The 19,802-nt window shown below is 39.8% G+C and overlaps 1 pseudogene; it reads right to left on the bottom strand.

Moving 5' to 3' along the window:
- Positions 1-7,612: 7,612 nt before the first annotated feature.
- LOC135570224 (CD5 antigen-like) overlaps positions 7,613-19,802 on the bottom strand; it is an 85,990-nt pseudogene continuing 73,800 nt past the window's right edge.

Genomic DNA, 19,802 nt, shown 5'->3' with positions numbered 1-19,802 from the left:
ATTACCAAAGATAAGATGGGTTTTCATTAGTGTAGTTAGACCCCTGGGAACGGCTCTGAGTTCTGGATCAACTTTGTGATCATTACCAAAGATAAGATGGGTTTTCATTAGTGTAGTTAGACCCCTGGGAACGGCTCTGAGTTCTGGATCAACTTTGTGATCATTACCAAAGATAAGACCCAGTTTTCATTAGTGTAGTTAGACCCTGGGAACGGCTCTGACCACAGAAATAAACTCTCTGAAAGGTATTGGAAACCTCTTTCAATGTTATAAATTGTTCATATGTGAGAATATTACCTCTGTTGTCAAAAACATCAAGAACAAAGTCGTTATTCCTCTCATGCCAGCTGGGGTAGAACAATGACTGATTCCTTACAGTTATGTCTGAATTATTCCACAAAGGAGCTTTATGTGGGGAAAAATGTGCAGGAAACATATTTTCCAGGCCATTAAAGCTGGTTGGTGAAACCTAGCCAATTTAGTGGGTAATCTTTCAGGAATATAATTACATTTCAGTCAAAATTGAAGACCTCTCAACTTATGAAACACATGATTTGGAATGAAATACCATATTGAATCAGTATTGATCAAACATCTTTTCAACCAGTTGATCTTGAAAGTGTTATTTATGTCACAAAGTCCAACACTTCCAGACCTCCTTCAGCTCTTTTATTAGAGGACTGACTCTTTTAGTTTGATCAGATGTATTTTTCCAGATGAAGTCAAGAAAGGTCTTATTGATCTCTTTACAAGTAGCAGGATTTACACATAAAGATAATGAGGGGTCCACAAAACCAGACAGTCCCTCTGCCTTGGACAGAAGTCCTCTCCCAAGTATAGAAACATCTCTTTGGAGACAATTATTACAGATAGTTTTGGGTGTCTTAATTTTAGGAGAGAAATTCATATGTTGTCTGACTAAGTGGTTTTTTGACAGATGTATTCCTAAATATTTAACACAGACTTTTACAGGAATATTTTATATTTCTTTATCATCAGAGTCAAATAAACATATGATTTTGTACTATAGGAAACACTGCTAATCCAACAATAATAGTGTCTGTACTATATAAACACTGCTAATCCAACAATAGTGCTAGGTGTCTGTACTATATAAACACTGCTAATCCAACAATAGTGCTAGGTGTCTGTACTATATAAACACTGCTAATCCAACAATAGTGCTAGGTGTCTGTACTATATAAACACTGCTAATCCAACAATAGTGCTAGGTGTCTGTACTATATAAACACTGCTAATCCAACAATAGTGCTAGGTGTCTGTACTATATAAACACTGCTAATCCAACAATAGTGCTAGGTGTCTGTACTATATAAACACTGCTAATCCAACAATAGTGCTAGGTGTCTGTACTATATAAACACTGCTAATCCAACAATAGTGCTAGGTGTCTGTACTATATAAACACTGCTAATCCAACAATAGTGCTAGGTGTCTGTACTATATAAACACTGCTAATCCAACAATAGTGCTAGGTGTCTGTACTATATAAACACTGCTAATCCAACAATAGTGCTAGGTGTCTGTACTATATAAACACTGCTAATCCAACAATAGTGCTAGGTGTCTGTACTATATAAACACTGCTAATCCAACAATAGTGCTAGGTGTCTGTACTATATAAACACTGCTAATCCAACAATAGTGCTAGGTGTCTGTACTATATAAACACTGCTAATCCAACAATAGTGCTAGGTGTCTGTACTATATAAACACTGCTAATCCAACAATAGTGCTAGGTGTCTGTACTATATAAACACTGCTAATCCAACAATAGTGTAGGTGTCTGTACTATATAAACACTGCTAATCCAACAATAGTGCTAGGTGTCTACTATATAAACACTGCTAATCCAACAATAGTGCTAGGTGTCTGTACTATATAAACACTGCTAATCCAACAATAGTGCTAGGTGTCTGTACTATATAAACACTGCTAATCCAACAATAGTGCTAGGTGTCTGTACTATATAACCACTGCTAATCCAACAATAGTGCTGGGTGTCTGTACTATATAAACACTGCTAATCCAACAATAGTGCTAGGTGTCTGTACTATATAAACACTGCTAATCCAACAATAGTGCTAGGTGTCTGTACTATATAAACACTGCTAATCCAACAATAGTGCTAGGTGTCTGTACTATATAAACACTGCTAATCCAACAATAGTGCTAGGTGTCTGTACTATATAAACACTGCTAATCCAACAATAGTGCTAGGTGTCTACTATATAAACACTGCTAATCCAACAATAGTGCTAGGTGTCTGTACTATATAAACACTGCTAATCCAACAATAGTGCTAGGTGTCTGTACTATATAAACACTGCTAATCCAACAATAGTGCTAGGTGTCTGTACTATATAAACACTGCTAATCCAACAATAGTGCTAGGTGTCTGTACTATATAAACACTGCTAATCCAACAATAGTGCTAGGTGTCTGTACTATATAAACACTGCTAATCCAACAATAGTGCTAGGTGTCTGTACTATATAAACACTGCTAATCCAACAATAGTGCTAGGTGTCTGTACTATATAAACACTGCTAATCCAACAATAGTGCTAGGTGTCTGTACTATATAAACACTGCTAATCCAACAATAGTGCTAGGTGTCTGTACTATATAAACACTGCTAATCCAACAATAGTGCTAGGTGTCTGTACTATATAAACACTGCTAATCCAACAATAGTGCTAGGTGTCTGTACTATATAAACACTGCTAATCCAACAATAGTGCTAGGTGTCTGTACTATATAAACACTGCTAATCCAACAATAGTGCTAGGTGTCTGTACTATATAAACACTGCTAATCCAACAATAGTGCTAGGTGTCTGTACTATATAAACACTGCTAATCCAACAATAGTGCTAGGTGTCTGTACTATATAAACACTGCTAATCCAACAATAGTGCTAGGTGTCTGTACTATATAAACACTGCTAATCCAACAATAGTGCTAGGTGTCTGTACTATATAAACACTGCTAATCCAACAATAGTGCTAGGTGTCTGTACTATATAAACACTGCTAATCCAACAATAGTGCTAGGTGTCTGTACTATATAAACACTGCTAATCCAACAATAGTGCTAGGTGTCTGTACTATATAAACACTGCTAATCCAACAATAGTGCTAGGTGTCTGTACTATATAAACACTGCTAATCCAACAATAGTGCTAGGTGTCTGTACTATATAAACACTGCTAAACAACAATAGTGCTAGGTGTCTGTACTATATAAACACTGCTAATCCAACAATAGTGCTAGGTGTCTGTACTATATAAACACTGCTAATCCAACAATAGTGCTAGGTGTCTGTACTATATAAACACTGCTAATCCAACAATAGTGCTAGGTGTCTGTACTATATAAACACTGCTAATCCAACAATAGTACTAGGTGTCTGTACTATATAAACACTGCTAATCCAACAATAGTGCTAGGTGTCTGTACTATATAAACACTGCTAATACAACAATAGTGCTAGGTGTCTGTACTATATAAACACTGCTAATCCAACAATAGTGCTAGGTGTCTGTACTATATAAACACTTCTAATCCAACAATAGTGCACTAATAAACACTGCTAATCCAACAATAGTGCATTAGGTGTCTATACTATATAAACACTGCTAATCCAACAATAGTGCTAGGTGTCTGTACTTTATAAACATTTCTAACTCGGTTTCTCTGTTTCAATAAAAGGTAATACTATTATCCTACTGAACAGTACAGCTTGGGTTGGTCTACTATTATCCTACTGAACAGTACAGCTTGGGTTGGTCTACTATTATCCTACTGAACAGTACAGCTTTGGTTAGTCTACTATTATCCTACTGAACAGTACAGCTTGGGTTGGTCTACTATTATCCTACTGAACAGTACAGCTTGGGTTGGTCTACTATTATCCTACTGAACAGTACAGCTTGGGTTGGTCTACTATTATCCTACTGAACAGTACAGCTTGGGTTGGTCTACTATTATCCTACTGAACAGTACAGCTTGGGTTGGTCTACTATTATCCTACTGAACAGTACAGCTTGGGTTGGTCTACTATTATCCTACTGAACAGTACAGCTTGGGTTGGTCTACTATTATCCTACTGAACAGTACAGCTTGGGTTGGTCTACTATTATCCTACTGAACAGTACAGCTTGGGTTGGTCTACTATTATCCTACTGAACAGTACAGCTTGGGTTGGTCTACTATTATCCTACTGAACAGTACAGCTTGGGTTGGTCTACTATTATCCTACTGAACAGTACAGCTTGGGTTGGTCTACTATTATCCTACTGAACAGTACAGCTTGGGTTGGTCTACTATTATCCTACTGAACAGTACAGCTTGGGTTGGTCTACTATTATCCTACTGAACAGTACAGCTTGGGTTGGTCTACTATTATCCTACTGAACAGTACAGCTTGGGTTGGTCTACTATTATCCTACTGAACAGTACAGCTTGGGTTGGTCTACTATTATCCTACTGAACAGTACAGCTTGGGTTGGTCTACTATTATCCTACTGAACAGTACAGCTTGGGTTGGTCTACTATTATCCTACTGAACAGTACAGCTTGGGTTGGTCTACTATTATCCTACTGAACAGTACAGCTTGGGTTGGTCTACTATTATCCTACTGAACAGTACAGCTTGGGTTGGTCTACTATTATCCTACTGAACAGTACAGCTTGGGTTGGTCTACTATTATCCTACTGAACAGTACAGCTTGGGTTGGTCTACTATTATCCTACTGAACAGTACAGCTTGGGTTGGTCTACTATTATCCTACTGAACAGTACAGCTTGGGTTGGTCTACTATTATCCTACTGAACAGTACACTTGGGTTGGTCTACTATTATCCTACTGAACAGTACAGCTTGGGTTGGTCTACTATTATCCTACTGAACAGTACAGCTTGGGTTGGTCTACTATTATCCTACTGAACAGTACAGCTTGGGTTGGTCTACTATTATCCTACTGAACAGTACAGCTTGGGTTGGTCTACTATTATCCTACTGAACAGTACAGCTTGGGTTGGTCTACTATTATCCTACTGAACAGTACAGCTTGGGTTGGTCTACTATTATCCTACTGAACAGTACAGCTTGGGTTGGTCTACTATTATCCTACTGAACAGTACAGCTTGGGTTGGTCTACTATTATCCTACTGAACAGTACAGCTTGGGTTGGTCTACTATTATCCTACTGAACAGTACAGTTTGGGTTGGTCTATTACATGTGAAAGACCAATATGTTGATTACTCATTTAGGTCATACAGAACAGTACACTGTTGGTCTACTGTTTCCACACAGGGTGCCTTTCCTTCTCACGTTTGGGTTGTTTTACTAAATTAGAGTACTGAACACCCGACACCACTGTTACCACTTTCAACATACCAGTATTTAGTTTGGAAACTTTAAAAACAAATGCTTGGTATAAATTCTACATTATTAAAATACAGTCAAATTATCAATAACCCAAAATGCTGTTGAAAAACAGTTATACTGAACACTACAGCTTGCTAAAATGATAGATATTCTCAAAGTATCCAAAGAGCTTGTCTTTACAGAGGGACTGATGATGTTACCCAGTATATTATCCTGTTACTGAACAGTAACAAAATAACTGTTGTCCTGTGAACAGTACTTGGGTTGGTCTAGGAAGATCAACAAGAGGTTTTGGCTACTATTAACCGGTAATTTACATACAGGGGTGCGTCCCAAAAGTAGTCTGCTATTTCCAAACACCCCAGCTTGTTCTACTATTCCCCTAAAAACCATTGGGTTGGTCTATAGGTTATTAGTGAACATACTAATCTTATTCCTGTCAAACCTGTCCATGAAAAAGTGATACACATTATCCTGGGAACCCCATTGTATTATCCAAACTTAAGGAAAGCTTTGACTATGTCCAGACTCAGTGAGTACCTTGCTATTGAGAAAGGTCTGCCTATTAGGCAGACTGAAATGAAATTGTTTTAACCCCTAACTAATAATCCTACTAAAACAAATATGGTTAGTCCAAGATCCTAAAATAACCACAGACTGGGTATGGTCAGTACTAATCCAGAGAAGACATGCTTATGTACCAAAACAAAATGAGGTGGAAACTGAGATGCACCAAACTCCTGCCAAATGTTGACCAGTTAAAATGTTGTAGTCTTCCAAGAGGGAATCACCAGACTGATCTCAGTTCATTCATACTGTATGTTGTAGTTGTCCAAGAGGGGAACACACAGACTGTTCTCAGTTAATTCATACAGTATGTTTAGTCTGTCCAAGAGGGGAATCACACAGACTGATCTCAGTTAATTCATACTGTATGTTGTAGTCTGTCTAATAATTAAATCACACCAACTGACAGCCTGGGTTTTATTAAAAGCATTCAGTTGATTACATGGCAGTTTAGAGAGCAACATCATAACACTAATCTACATCATAATCAATATCATAACATTTATAATCAATAACATCATTATCTCTATACTACTAACAACATAACACTAATCTACAATCATAATCAATATCATAACATTTATAATCAATAACATCATTGTATACTACTAACAAATAACACTAATCTACATCATAATCAATACATAACATTTATTAATCAATAACATCATTATCTCATACTACTAACAACATGTAAACTACATCATAATCAATATCATAACATGTATAACCAATAACATCATTATCTGTATACTACTATCATAAAGAGGGGAATCTACATCATAATCAATATAACATTTAAATCAATACATCATTATATAGTCTGTCCAATAAACTAATCTACATCATAATCAATATCATAACATTTAAATCAATAACATCATTTCTCTATACTACTAACAACATAACACTAATCTACATCATAATCAATATCATAACATTTATAATCAATAACATCATGAGAGGTATCTCAGTTAACAAACCCCTTTATTAAAAAATGTTTCAAAATACAAAGAATGAACAGATGATTATAATAATACCTGGACTAATAATGGAAACAGTTCAAGATAAAGAATCAGACACTAAATAAGATAAAGAATCTAAGAGACACTAAATAAGATAAAGAATTTAGAATAAATAAGATAATTATCTAAGAGACACTAAATAAGATAAAGAATCTAACAGACACTAAATAAGATAAAGAATCTAAAGACACTAAATATTATAAAGAATCTAAGAGACACTAAATAAGATAAAGAATCTAAGAGACACTAAATAAGACAAAGAATCATGAAGAGACAATAAATAAACAAAGAATCTAAAACACTAAATAAGATACAAAGAATCTAATGATTACACTAAATAAGATAAAGAATCTAAGAGACACTAAATAAGATAAAGAATCTAAGAGACAATAAATAAGATAAAGAATCTAAGAGACAATAAATAAGATAAAGAATCTAAGAGACACTAAATAAGACAAAAGAAATAAAGATAAGAAGCAATACTGGAACATGAAACAGACGTAATTGAGCTACTCTCTTAAAATAATTAAAAGCCGATTGTTACCAAAACCCCATGTTCCCCAAACCCCATGTTCCCCCAAAACCCATGTTCCCCCAAACCCCATGTTCCCCCAAGTTACCCAAAACCCCATGTTCCCCAAAACCACATGTTACCCAAAACCCCATGTTACCCAAAACCACATGTTACCCAAAACCACATGTTACCCCAAACCACAATTTACCCCAAACCCCATGGTGGTTGCAATCACTCCTTTTAGATTTCTTCCAAGGTTCTAGAAAGATAAACTAATTCTGAACTTGTTATTAAAATTAGAACCACTTCAGGTTTGTCACCACATTTTAAACACCAGTCCACTGCTGAGCATCGATTTAAAACACAAAACTGACCTAAGATCAGCATGTAGGGTCAGATTCATTCTACTCCTACTCCGTCCCCTGGGCTGCTCTCTCCTCTCCCGGTCCAGTTTCAGCTCTGGAGCTCAGAGAGACCATCTCCATGGCATTGACATCAAGATCCATGCTGCTCACCCTGTTCACTCTCTTCTGCCTCCTGGTGGGCTAGGGAGGCACAGCACCAACAGTCAGACATTTACTCTCTAGTATCTCCATTCTCTCTCCCTCCCTCTCCCCCTCCCCCTCTAGTTTAAATGACTTGTAACGTCTGAGTAAATGTCTTTACCTTGTAGTACAGGTAGGAGGTGGTGATGGATGTCAGTAGGATAAGCAGCACTACAACGTGTCTGATGATGAAGGCTGGCAGAGGAGAGGCTGCAAACAGAAACACCTTTGATGAGGGGACTGATCATCATCACATAGATCTGTGGGAAATCTGTCAATGACAAAGTTATAAGTCTGGTTCATGTTCAGTTACCTGTGATGGTGAGGGAGAGGAGCTCACTCTCAGAGGAGAAGTTATGAGAGAAAACATAATTGTCATAAACACATCTGTAGTTCCCTTGGTGGGAGTCATCTGCAGCAGGGAAGAGGAAGGCAGCAGAGTGATTGACAGCTGGCTGGATCTGGGTTCTGTTGGAGCCGGTGAACGTGAGGAGGAAGGAGCCTCCTGGGTACTGTGGCTGAGTGGAGCAGGTGATGGTGAAGTTGTAGCCCCTGAACATCTCGGGCCCCTGGTGGCCCCTGAAGACCCCTCCCATTGGGTCAGTCAGGAAGATATCAGGCTGGACCAGGAGATCTGTAACAATAAAAGAGAACAAGACAAACCTCTTCAACTAGTTTCCTATAAATATGACAATAACATCAGCATGTAACAGTGCCAGCCACCCTCCCTCACAGGGCAACATGAGTAGTGGGCCTACAGTCACTGAGACAACATATGTTGATATCAGGCTGAAGCAGGACATCTGGAACAAGAGGAGAGAAAAAGAAAACGTAGCTCCTCAACTACTTTCCTCATTTAGATGTGACAATAACATGACATGTGACAGTGGTAGTGAGTAGAGACGTTCACTGAGGTAACACTCAAATACAAAGCATTCTGGGATATTTAAGTTGCATTTGATTCCTACTTGACTGAGTGATCTATTTTGCAAAGCAGATTTACAAGTTAAACAGTCATCATGAGAGGTGCAGAGGAAGTTGTATGAATGAAGGAAATCAGTTGAATACAATTATAATATGTTGTTATTACCTGAGCAGATCACTGTGAGTTCAGGAGGGAGATAATACATTCTTCTACACTCCCTCAGTGAAGACTCAGACCCAGAACAGATAACTCTAAACCCTCTAGTGGTGTTTCCAGGAAGTACTGAAACAGTGGAGCCACAACCCAGCTGTCTACACACTACTGCAGCTACATCCTCCTGCTCCCAGTCAGCTCCCACAGTCCTCCACTCTCCCTGGTCGTACCACTCCACTCCACCAGCACAGCGACTGCCTCCTCCCACCAGCCTCACATCATCAGGCTCTGAGAAAAGAAAAGAGAGAGACAGTAATCTTACTATTTTCTCACTAAAACACACCTATATTGTCTCTCATATTCTTCACTCCAGATGAGAAACAATGTTGACTGAGTGACAAACTGTTTCTTACCTGAGCAGGTGAGTCCAACAGCATTACCAGGTAGGTAGGTGTTGTTCTCTCTGTCTGAGGTGTCACAGTCCAGGAGAAGGGACTCTTTGCCTTTACACTGGAACTCTTTATCCCAGGTCAGACCCTCACCTTCTCCATAGAGCCCCCTGTAGAGCTGCAGGAGCCCCACAGCCAAGCTCCCCACAGACTACCTCTGCATCCTGCCGGTCAAAGTCAGCTTCACACACTGAGGCCCAGGACTGATTGGACTTCACCTCCACTCTCCCAGAGCAGAGACCAGCTCCATCCACAAGCCGCACAGACTCTGGAGAAAAAGAGTAGGTTGAACATTCAATCAGTTTTGTTGATGACACTGTCAAGGACTAAACACAAATATGTTGGATAAAAGATTGTAGTTTGCTATGTTTGATACTGTAAGAGGTAGAAATGGGTTCTTAGTCACTCAGGATCGGGTTGGGAATAATGCAGGCAGGAGACAGGAATAAGTTCACTTCACTTTATAGAAAATAAACAGCTGGACATCCATCAGGCAGCTTCACTTCAGTACCATCTGAACTACAATGATCTGCCCATGAACATCTCCCATAAACCAATATGACAAACACAAATATAATGTTTAAATACATCTGACATCTCTCCCTCTATTTAAATGAAATAAAAACACATAAAACATGATAAATGGTAATATTGTATAATGTATAAATAAATCTCTCAATATGACCAGTCTCTTACCTGAACAGGTCACATGATGATAATATCCACCATCACAGAAACCAGGTCCTCCTGTGATGTCACACTGTCCAATAGAAGACTCATCTCCACTACACCTATATAGTGTGACTCCTCTTCTTCCATCTTCAATCAGAGGTCCTCTAGATACAGATACAGGATTCCCACAATTCAGCTCTCTACACACAACCTTGGTCTCTCTCATGTCCCACAACCACGTCTCTCCCATTATGCTCCACAACCCACTAGTACATAGACCCAACCACTCTCCTCTGTAGAAGACTTCCACTGTCCCAGAACAGGAAGTGGTCCCATTCACCAGTCTGACTGAGAGTTCAGCTGTAAACAGCAGAGAGGAAAACACAATGGTGAGGACAGATGATGACAGTGATTCTGTTATTCTAACAGCAGTGATGCTTTGTGGTTGACAAGTATTAGTAGTTCCATAAAACACTACTTGTTAATGGGTTATAGAATGGTTTGTATGGACACATGAATTTCTCCATGTGGGATAATAAAGTTGACTAATATTGAACTGCTATAATCACTGTAGATTTATACTCTACCTACCTGGTGGACTGACGCTTTGAGCCTGGAGATCTGAGGAGAAAGAGAGAGACAGAGACAGAGAGATAGAGAGAAACAAAGGAGAAAGAGAGAGACAGAGAGATAGAGGAGAAAGAGAGAGACAGAGGAGAAAGAGAGAGAAAGAGACAGAGAGAAACAAAGGAGAAAGGGAGGAGTCAGAGGAAGAGAGAGACAGAGGTTAAATGAACATCAACATGACCTTTCATGATGTGATGGGGAAGACAGGCTTATCGTTGGTATGGGGCAACAACACCCATTAGTACATACACTATATATACAAAAGTATGTGGACACCACTTCAAATTAGTGGATTCTATTTCAGCCACACCTTCCTGACAGATGTATAAAATCAAACACTCAACCATGCAATCTCCATAGACAAACATTGTCAGTAGTATGGCCTTAATAAAGAGCTCAGTGGCTTTCAACATGGCACCATCATAGGATGCCACCTTTCCAAGTCAGATTGTCAAATTCCTGCCCTGCTAGAGCTGCCCCTGTCACCCGTAAGTGCTGTTTATGTGAACTGGAAATTTCTAGGAGCATCAGCGGCTGTAACACTAACTAACGAGTTCCAAACTGCCTCTGGAAGCAACGTCAGCACAATAACTGTTCGTCAGGAGCTTCATGAAATGGGTTTCCATGGCGAGCAATACAGATAAACAGCTGCATTCTCCATAGAGGTCAATAATACAGATATACAGCTACATTCTCCATAGAGGTCAATAATACAGATATACAGCTACATTCTCCATAGAGGTCAATAATACAGATTAACAGCTACATTCTCCATAGGGGTCAAACAGCTACATTCTCCATAGGGGTCAATAATACTGATAAACAGCTACATTCTCCATAGGGGTCAAACAGCTACATTCTCCATAGAGGTCAAACAGCTACATTCTCCATAGAGGTCAATAATACAGATAAACAGCTACATTCTCCATAGGGGTCAAACAGCTGCATTCTCCATAGGGGTCAAACAGCTGCATTCTCCATAGGGGTCAAACAGCTACATTCTCCATAGGGGTCAAACAGCTACATTCTCCATAGGGGTCAAACAGCTGCATTCTCCATAGGGGTCAAACAGCTGCATTCTCCATAGAGGTCAATAATACAGATAAACAGCTACATTCTCCATAGAGGTCAATAATACTGATAAACAGCTACATTCTCCATAGGGGTCAATAATACTGATAAACAGCTACATTCTCCATAGGGGTCAATAATACAGATTAACAGAGGGGTCAAACAGCTACATTCTCCATAGGGGTCAATAATACAGATAAACAGCTACATTCTCCATAGGGGTCAATAATACAGATTAACAGCTACATTCTCCATAGGGGTCAAACAGCTACATTCTCCATAGGGGTCAATAATACTGATAAACAGAGGGGTCAAACAGCTACATTCTCCATAGAGGTCAAACAGCTACATTCTCCATAGAGGTCAATAATACAGATAAACAGCTACATTCTCCATAGGGGTCAAACAGCTGCATTCTCCATAGGGGTCAAACAGCTACATTCTCCATAGGGGTCAAACAGCTACATTCTCCATAGGGGTCAAACAGCTACATTCTCCATAGGGGTCAAACAGCTGCATTCTCCATAGGGGTCAATAATTCTCCATGGTCAAACAGCTACATTCTCCATAGGGTCAAACAGCTCATTCTCCATATCAAACAGCTGAGGGGTCAAACAGCTGCATTCTCCATAGGGGTCAAACAGCTACATTCTCCATAGGGGTCAATAATACAGATAAACAGCTACATTCTCCATAGGGGTCAATAATACAGATTAACAGCTACATTCTCCATAGGGGTCAAACAGCTACATTCTCCATAGGGGTCAATAATACTGATAAACAGCTACATTCTCCATAGGGGTCAAACAGCTACATTCTCCATAGAGGTCAAACAGCTACATTCTCCATAGAGGTCAATAATACAGATAAACAGCTACATTCTCCATAGGGGTCAAACAGCTGCATTCTCCATAGGGGTCAAACAGCTACATTCTCCATAGGGGTCAAACAGCTACATTCTCCATAGGGGTCAAACAGCTACATTCTCCATAGGGGTCAAACAGCTGCATTCTCCATAGGGGTCAAACAGCTACATTCTCCATAGGGGTCAAACAGCTACATTCTCCATAGGGGTCAAACAGCTACATTCTCCATAGGGGTCAAACAGCTGCATTCTCCATAGGGGTCAAACAGCTACATTCTCCATAGGGTCAATACAGCTACATTCTCCAAACAGCTACATTCTCCATAGGGGTCAATAATACAGATAAACAGCTACATTCTCCATAGAGGTCAATAATACTGATAAACAGCTACATTCTCCATAGAGGTCAAACAGCTACATTCTCCATAGGGGTCAAACAGCTACATTCTCCATAGGGGTCAAACAGCTACATTCTCCATAGGGGTCAAACAGCTACATTCTCCATAGGGGTCAAACAGCTACATTCTCCATAGGGGTCAATAATACAGATAAACAGCTACATTCTCCATAGAGGTCAATAATACTGATAAACAGCTACATTCTCCATAGAGGTCAAACAGCTACATTCTCCATAGGGGTCAATAATACTGATAAACAGCTACATTCTCCATAGAGGTCAATAATACTGATAAACAGCTACATTCTCCATAGAGGTCAAACAGCTGCATTCTCCATAGAGGTCAATAATACAGATAAACAGCTACATTCTCCATAGGGGTCAATAATACAGATTAACAGCTACATTCTCCATAGGGGTCAATAATACTGATAAACAGCTACATTCTCCATAGGGGTCAAACAGCTACATTCTCCATAGGGGTCAATAATACAGATAAACAGCTACATTCTCCATAGGGGTCAATAATACTGATAAACAGCTACATTCTCCATAGGGGTCAATAATACTGATAAACAGCTACATTCTCCATAGAGGTCAATAATACTGATAAACAGCTGCATTCTCCATAGGGGTCAATAATACAGATTAACAGCTACATTCTCCATAGAGGTCAATAATACTGATAAACAGCTACATTCTCCATAGGGGTCAATAATACTGATAAACAGCTACATTCTCCATAGGGGTCAATAATACTGATAAACAGCTACATTCTCCATAGGGGTCAATAATACAGATAAACAGCTACATTCTCCATAGGGGTCAATAATACAGATAAACAGCTACATTCTCCATAGGGGTCAATAATACTGATAAACAGCTACATTCTCCATAGAGGTCAAACAGCTACATTCTCCATAGGGGTCAATAATACAGATAAACAGCTACATTCTCCATAGGGGTCAATAATACTGATAAACAGCTACATTCTCCATAGGGTCAAACAGCTACATTCTCCATAGAGGTCAAACAGCTACATTCTCCATAGAGGTCAAACAGCTACATTCTCACCATAGGGGTCAATAATACAGATAAACAGCTACATTCTCCATAGGGTCAAACAGCTACATTCTCCATAGAGGTCAATAATACAGATTAACAGCTACATTCTCCATAGAGGTCAAACAGCTACATTCTCCATAGGGGTCAATAATACAGATAAACAGCTACATTCTCCATAGAGGTCAAACAGCTACATTCTCCATAGGGGTCAATAATACTGATAAACAGCTACATTCTCCATAGAGGTCAAACAGCTACATTCTCCATAGAGGTCAAACAGCTACATTCTCCATAGAGGTCAATAATACTGAGCTACATTCTCCATAGAGGTCAATAATACTGATAAACAGCTACATTCTCCATAGGTCAAACAGCTAATAATACAGATAAACAGCTACATTCTCCATAGAGTCAATAATACTGATAAACAGCTACATTCTCCATAGAGGTCAATAATACTGATAAACAGCTACATTCTCCATAGGGGTCAATAATACAGATAAACAGCTACATTCTCCATAGAGGTCAAACAGCTACATTCTCCATAGAGGTCAAACAGCTACATTCTCCATAGAGGTCAAACAGCTACATTCTCCATAGAGGTCAAACAGCTACATTCTCCATAGGGGTCAATAATACAGATAAACAGCTACATTCTCCATAGAGGTCAAACAGCTACATTCTCCATAGAGGTCAATAATACAGATATACAGCTACATTCTCCATAGGGGTCAATAATACAGATATACAGCTACATTCTCCATAGGGGTCAATAATACTGATAAACAGCTACATTCTCCATAGAGGTCAAACAGCTACATTCTCCATAGAGGTCAATAATACAGATATACAGCTACATTCTCCATAGAGGTCAAACAGCTACATTCTCCATAGAGGTCAATAATACAGATATACAGCTACATTCTCCATAGGGGTCAATAATACAGATATACAGCTACATTCTCCATAGGGGTCAATAATACTGATAAACAGCTACATTCTCCATAGAGGTCAATAATACTAATAAACAGCTACGTTCTCCATAGAGGTCAATAATACTGATAAACAGCTACGTTCTCCATAGGGGTCAATAATACTGATAAACAGCTACATTCTCCATAGGGGTCAATAATACTGATAAACAGCTACGTTCTCCATAGAGGTCAAACAGCTACATTCTCCATAGGGGTCAATAATACTGATAAACAGCTACATTCTCCATAGGGGTCAATAATACAGATAAACAGCTACATTCTCCATAGAGGTCAATAATACAGATATACAGCTACATTCTCCATAGAGGTCAATAATACTGATAAACAGCTACATTCTCCATAGAGGTCAATAATACAAATAAACAGCTACGTTCTCCATAGAGGTCAAACAGCTACATTCTCCATAGAGGTCAATAATACTGATAAACAGCTACATTCTCCATAGGGGTCAATAATACTGATAAACAGCTACATTCTCCATAGAGGTCAATAATACTGATAAACAGCTACATTCTCCATAGGGGTCAAACAGCTACATTCTCCATAGGGGTCAATAATACTGATAAACAGCTACATTCTCCATAGAGGTCAATAATACTAATAAACAGCTACATTCTCCATAGAGGTCAATAATACTGATAAACAGCTACATTCTCCATAGGGGTCAAACAGCTACATTCTCCATAGAGGTCAATAATACTGATAAACAGCTACATTCTCCATAGAGGTCAATAATACTGATAAACAGCTACATTCTCCATAGGGGTCAAACAGCTACATTCTCCATAGAGGTCAATAATACTGATAAACAGCTACATTCTCCATAGGGGTCAAACAGCTACATTCTCCATAGGGGTCAATAATACAGATAAACAGCTACATTCTCCATAGGGGTCAAACAGCTACATTCTCCATAGAGGTCAATAATACTGATAAACAGCTACATTCTCCATAGGGGTCAATAATACAGTTAAACAGCTTGTCACGTAGAGTAGGCTAAACTGGATAACCTAACCTCTATCAAAATAAAAAAATGGCGGAGCCGCAAAAGTTGTTCTGTGCAAAGGTGTTTATTTACAAGTGATTCCGGAACAAAAAACAACAGTACTGCCATCAACGTCTACCTTATGGGACAGCTTAAAAACAATGCTGCCCCATCCACAGCTCAATCCAAAATGCCTCCCCATGACTGAAAGAGAGGCTCCTTTTGTAGGGCTAGCCCCTCCCCTCAGAACAATTAACCCTCATTAATTAATCAATTAACAATACAAACCTACATTTTCCATGAACTAAACATACTAAAGGATATACATTGCAACACGGTTTTAAACAATATCACAACATAACATTTACAACATTACATCACTACTGACAATATCTTTCAATATGCCCATATGCATTAATGAGCCATTTGGGACAGGCACTGTAAAGCCAACCCAATTCCCTTAGCTCGGGTCCTTTTCCAGCATACCCGGAAGCTACAGAGATGGAGAGAGAGAACAGAACAAACAAACAATGGGCTCATCCACAACATTGATAAGTATAATAATTATTGTATCTCTCAAATATGAACATTGACAAGTGTGAAATGCATGCACCAAGACAGAAGTTAATTTGTGTGTCGACCCACATTGTTAACTTATCTTATAATGGCGCAGGGAGGAGTGATGAATATGTGTGTGTGTTAAAGAACCAAATGCTGCCCGCGACCAGTGACGGACTTCTACGTCACACAGCTACATTCTCCATAGAGGTCAATAATACAGTTAAACAGCTACATTCTCCATAGGGGTCAATAAGTTAAACACTACAGTTAAACAGCTACATTCTCCATAGGGGTCAAACAGCTACATTCTCCATAGTCAATAATACAGTCAAACAGCTACATTCTCCATAGAGGTCAATAATTCTACAGATAAACAGCTACATTCTCCATAGGGTCAGCTGCAAGGGGTCAAACAGCTGCATTCTCCATAGGGGTCAATAATACTGATAAACAGCTACATTCTCCATAGGGGTCAATAATACTGATAAACAGCTACATTCTCCATAGGGGTCAAACAGCTACATTCTCCATAGGGGTCAATAATACAGATAAACAGCTACATTCTCCATAGGGGTCAATAATACTGAGGGTCAAACAGCTACATTCTCCAGGTCAAACAGCTACATTCTCCATAGGGTCAATAATACAGATAAACAGCTACATTCTCCATAGAGGTCAATAATACTGATTAACAGCTACATTCTCCATAGGGGTCAATAATACAGATAAACAGCTACATTCTCCATAGGGGTCAATAATACTGATAAACAGCTACATTCTCCATAGGGGTCAAACAGCTACATTCTCCATAGGGGTCAATAATACTGATAAACAGCTACATTCTCCATAGGGGTCAAACAGCTACATTCTCCATAGAGGTCAAACAGCTACATTCTCCATAGAGGTCAATAATACAGATAAACAGCTACATTCTCCATAGAGGTCAAACAGCTACATTCTCCATAGAGGTCAATAATACTGATAAACAGCTACATTCTCCATAGGGGTCAGTAATACAGATAAACAGCTACATTCTCCATAGAGGTCAATAATACTGATAAACAGCTACATTCTCCATAGAGGTCAAACAGCTACATTCTCCATAGGGGTCAATAATACAGATAAACAGCTACATTCTCCATAGGGGTCAATAATACTGATAAACAGCTACGTTCTCCATAGGGGTCAATAATACAGATAAACAGCTACATTCTCCATAGGGGTCAGTAATACAGATAAACAGCTACATTCTCCATAGAGGTCAAACAGCTACATTCTCCATAGGGGTCAATAATACAGATAAACAGCTACATTCTCCATAGGGGTCAATAATACTGATAAACAGCTACGTTCTCCATAGGGGTCAATAATACAGATTAACAGCTACATTCTCCATAGAGGTCAATAATACAGATAAACAGCTACATTCTCCATAGAGGTCAAACAGCTACATTCTCCATAGGGGTCAGTAATACAGATAAACAGCTACATTCTCCATAGAGGTCAATAATACTGATAAACAGCTACATTCTCCATAGAGGTCAAACAGCTACATTCTCCATAGGGGTCAATAATACAGATAAACAGCTACATTCTCCATAGAGGTCAAACAGCTACATTCTCCATAGGGGTCAATAATACTGATAAACAGCTACATTCTCCATAGAGGTCAATAATACTGATAAACAGCTACATTCTCCATAGGGGTCAGTAATACAGATAAACAGCTACATTCTCCATAGAGGTCAATAATACTGATAAACAGCTACATTCTCCATAGAGGTCAAACAGCTGCATTCTCCATAGGGGTCAATAATACTGATAAACAGCTACATTCTCCATAGGGGTCAATAATACAGATAAACAGCTACATTCTCCATAGAGGTCAAACAGCTACATTCTCCATAGGGGTCAATAATACATAATATCCAACGGTACACCAGATATATCAACCCCATACCACTCCTGGTTACTATGACTAGACCATATCAACCCGGCGTACAGGGCAACTGAATCAGGTGCACCTCCTGCCAACAGCCCGAGACCCCCCAAAAAATTGGAACACAAGGCTTTATCGTGGGTTTTTACAGAAGTCTTTGTCGATCCACTGGGAATACCATGGAGATCGACCAGTTCGCGATCAACCGGTTGGTGACCAGCTGCTCTAGAAAAGTTAGTGAAGTTCAATCTTGTGCTTCTCGCTATTGGCTGATTTATCTGCAGCTTAGAGAGAACATTGTGTCACACCCTGATCTGTTTCACCTGTCTTTGTGATTATCTCCACCCCCTTCCAGGTGAAGCCCATCTTCCCCATTATCCCCTGTGTATTTATGCCTGTATTTATGCTTTTTCCCAGTCTCTGTTTTCTTGTCCTCCTGGTTTTGACCCTTGACCCTGACTCTGAGCCCACCTGCCTGACCACTCTGTCTGTCCTGACTCTGAGCCCACCTGCCTGACCACTCTGCCTGTCCTGACTCTGAGCCCACCTGCCTGACCCTGAGCCTGTCCTGACTTTGAGCCCGCCTGCCTGACCACTCTGCCTGTCCTGACTCTGAGCCCACCTGCCTGACCACTCTGCCTGTCCTGACTCTGAGCCCACTTGCCTGTCCTGACTCTGAGCCCACCTGCCTGACCACTCTGCCTGCCCTGACTGAGCCCACCTGCCTGAGCCCTGCCTGCCTGACCAGCCCGCCTGCCTGACCCTGACTCCTGAGCCCTGAGCCCACCTGCCTGACCACTCTGCCTGCCCTGACTCTGAGCCCACCTGCCTGACCACTCTGCCTGTCCTGACTCTGAGCCCACCTGCCTGACTCTGAGCCCACCTGCCTGACCACTCTGCCTGTCCTGACTCTGAGCCCACCTGCCTGACCACTCTGCCTGTCCTGACTCTGAGCCCACCTGCCTGACCTGTGCCTCTGCCCTCCTCTGGATTACATATCTCTGCCTACCCTGAGGATGCCTGCTGTCCTGTAC

The sequence above is a fragment of the Oncorhynchus nerka genome, unplaced genomic scaffold (assembly GCF_034236695.1).
Source record: "Oncorhynchus nerka isolate Pitt River unplaced genomic scaffold, Oner_Uvic_2.0 unplaced_scaffold_1017, whole genome shotgun sequence".
NCBI classification, from domain to species: domain Eukaryota; kingdom Metazoa; phylum Chordata; class Actinopteri; order Salmoniformes; family Salmonidae; genus Oncorhynchus; species Oncorhynchus nerka.
This window is presented reverse-complemented; position numbering and strand designations above follow the sequence as displayed.